The sequence below is a fragment of the Tachyglossus aculeatus genome, chromosome 11 (genome assembly GCF_015852505.1).
Source record: "Tachyglossus aculeatus isolate mTacAcu1 chromosome 11, mTacAcu1.pri, whole genome shotgun sequence".
NCBI classification, from domain to species: Eukaryota; Metazoa; Chordata; class Mammalia; order Monotremata; family Tachyglossidae; genus Tachyglossus; species Tachyglossus aculeatus.
In genome coordinates, this window is record NC_052076.1 from 9037728 (window position 1) to 9041093 (window position 3366).

General features: G+C 45.2%; 1 non-coding gene across 1 annotated transcript; it reads left to right on the forward strand.

The window, feature by feature from the left end:
* The first annotated feature begins 2846 nt into the window (after window positions 1–2846).
* Window positions 2847–2984, forward strand: LOC119935292. Its single transcript, XR_005453178.1, has one exon. It is a non-coding gene; the product is annotated as a small nucleolar RNA SNORA7 (small nucleolar RNA).
* Window positions 2985–3366: the final 382 nt, after the last annotated feature.

Genomic DNA, 3366 nt, shown 5'->3' on the forward strand with positions numbered 1-3366 from the left:
ATTTATTGAGCACTTACTGTGTGCAGAGCATGTACTAAGCACTTGGAAAGTACAAGTCAGCAACATATGGTCCCTAGCCAACAATGGGCTCTCCCAGTGTTTAGGACAATGCTTGGCACACAGCAAGCACTTAACAAATACCATTATTATCCTTATTAAAACTCATTCCATGCCCATGTCAACTTGAATGGATTTCTTCCTTATGAGAGTAATTATACTGTGAAGGGTGAATTTTCATGGAAATAACACCTGCCTTATGGGAATTGCAGCAACTTTTTGGGTTCTTAGGAAAGGAACAGGTGACGATGATGATAATAACAATAATAATGATAACCCAAGATGCCAGGGTGATAAATAATGCTCTCTTATCTTTGCTTCTCCAGGTCCACAGCCCATTTCCTGTCTGCCCCAGCTGGGTTGGAGCAAAAGCCACCCTCCACCTTTCTGCATCTTGAGTCAAAGTCACTGTCTCACCTGAATGCAAATCAGCAGTGTTTTTAATTCCGTGGAAAGCTATCTGGGCTTGGGTTATCTGAACACAAGTTTGGCTTGCTGAATAAAATTGGGCAAGTCATTATCTGCAACAGCCAAACTGGAATCTGGGATATCTGACCTCACCTTGGGCCCAACTGGTCTAGATATTCGGTGTCCTATAGCTCACCTCTTCAGCTGAAGAAACTGCTTGTCTTTACAGGACTGCCCCTGGCTGAGACATTGAGAATTCAGATAAAGTTGGTGCCAACACCTCTCTCCTGAGAGCAATTAGAAAATGGGTTATGTTGGGGTTTCAGGGAGAAAGCCTGTCACCTCAATAAGATGGACATTTCTACTTGGGTTGAAGAGAGCTTGGAGAAGGGAGACAAGGTGCTTTTGGACTGAATGCAGCCTTGCCTGAGAATAGGAATGCTTATTTTTTTGCCGTACCATAGATCAGGGACAAAGGAAGGGGCGTGGAGGTGCACCGGAATGACTTTTCCAAATGCGGTTCTTGGTTTTGAACCCAGTGTGAATGAAGGGGTGGGCAGGGGGGCGGGTGAGAAGTCCTCATCCTTTGCTGCTTCTCAAGAAGCAGCATGGCATAGTGGAAATAATAATAACAACTGGTATTTGCTAAGTGTAAATACCATGGACTGCCCGGAAAAGAAACAAATGGTGAATACCAAGGACTGCCTGAAAAACAAACAAACGGATTTTGGAGCAAAATAAGCCAAAGTGGTCTTTGGAAGGCCAAATGACTCGACTTTAGATTGGCATATTTTGGACGTATAATCAGGAGGACTAATTCTCTGGAGAATACACCAATGCTAGGAAAAGTTCAGGGAAAACGTGGAAGAGGCAGACCAGCAGCTAGCTAGCTAGAGACCATAAAAACAATAACAAGAACTGTTAGAAAGGTTATGGATTATGGCAGAATACAGGATGTTGTGGAGAAAATATATCCATGGAGCCACTGTGAATAAGACACAGCTTGACGGCACTTGATAATAATACTTTGCTAAGCTGTTACTATGTGCCAGGCACTGTACTAAGTGCTGGGGTGAATGCAAGCAAATGGGAAAAGAGCATGGTAGTGCCAATGAAAGGAACTGGGTACTAATCCCAGCCCTGCTCCTTGTCCGCTGAGTGGTCTAGGGCAAGCTATTTAACTTCTCTGGACCTTGGTTTCCCCACCTGTAAAATGGGGATAAAGAACCTATTCTCCCTCCCCCTTAGATTGGGAGTCCCAATGGACTAATCTGGTTTTCCTGTGTCTATTCCAATGCTTGACACAGAGTAAGCGCTTACCAAATGCAAGTTAGTGGCATTGTTAATGGGTCATTTCCAGCTGTAGGAGACCATGCTTCTTTGCCTTACATTCCGAACTGATAGGATTTTTATTTCCACTAAACGATCCCCCTCTCAAGGCCCACCTCCCCATGGTCAAGCACCTGTATCAGGTTGGGGTTGGTGGGAGAGCAGATGTTGAGTGAGTTTGGAGGGCCTGTCCCCTGTTGTCAGGGCTTGAAGCAATTGAGGGTGTTCACCCTGCCAGTCCTCATCTGGGAATGACTTCTGACCTTTGACCTGACCTCAAGTCCCACAGCCAATCCCGCAGCACTGCCCACCCATTGCATTGTCCGATTTCCAGGCAGCAAAATGGCTAAACAAACAGCAAACATTCCACGTCGGGGAAATGGCAAACCTGGTCACGGACCCTCAAGGGGGACAGTCAGGCCACACAGATCCCAGAGTCTCTGAAATGAGCTTAGGGACACAAAAAGCCATTCATATTACAAATTACTCCTTGCTTTTGAACTGTAAATTATCTTTATTATTGGCTCAGCCATGGTGCTGCAATTATTAGGTGCCGTATGTCTAAAGGTTTTAGCAATTAGAAGTCTGGACTAGCGTTCCTGTGATCTAAGGGTGAAAATATATGTCCAGGAAAGACAAAGAGATGGTCTATATTGGTGGCCTTAGTATGGATCATGGGGAACCAAGGCTCTGTGCTGCTCTTAAACATTTCAATTAGCCCCACCCCAGCCACTGGGAGCCCACCGTGATCTCCGGGCTGTTGTTAAGGTTTTATGAGACGTTTTTCTTGGCTCACACTTCTCCTACCAAAAGCTATAAATCAGGGGAAGCGGTATCTGATTCACTGCCCTAGAAGATCCAGGTTAGCATAATTTTTAAAACAATAAAAGTCTATGTTTGGGATCTAAAGGTTTGACCGTTGCTACCACCCATCTTCCCCACTAAATTGTAAACTCCTGTGGTCAGGAATTGTATCTCCCCACTCTAATGTGCTCTCCCAAGTGCTTAGTATAGTCCTCTGCACATAGTAATCACTTGGTAAATATCTTTGACCCCTCTCAGGATCGCACCTGGAGAGTTTCCAGCACTCTACCAGTCTCGGCTATGAGAGGGAGAGTCAAGCATAGGCATACCCATTCCATTCCCAGGTTGGGCAGTGGCTAGTAAGTGGAAGACAATCTGCTCCAAGTCAAACCTCACCTGTGCTGGGCAGAAGCCACTTCCGTATTTGTACCAAGAAAACTCTATGGGTCCACTACCAGAATGCTTGTGGATGGAGAGTGAGGTGTTATGGGAGAGATGTGTCCCTGGGTCAGAGCATTAGAAACAACAAATACCTTTGGCTGACCTATTGATAGACTGTCATCCAACTCATCCTTCACATAATCCTCATGAAATCATAATCCTTCCTCCTTTCCTTCCTCCCTTCTTCCCTTTCTTCTGGAGGAAGAGATTTGGGGGAGGTTGAAAGGAGGCAGTTTGAATGTCTTCCAGCACTGTTCAGTCAAAGCTAAGAGATATACCACCCCATCTGTATTTGATTGCAAATTTCTCCATTACAGTGTAAGCTCC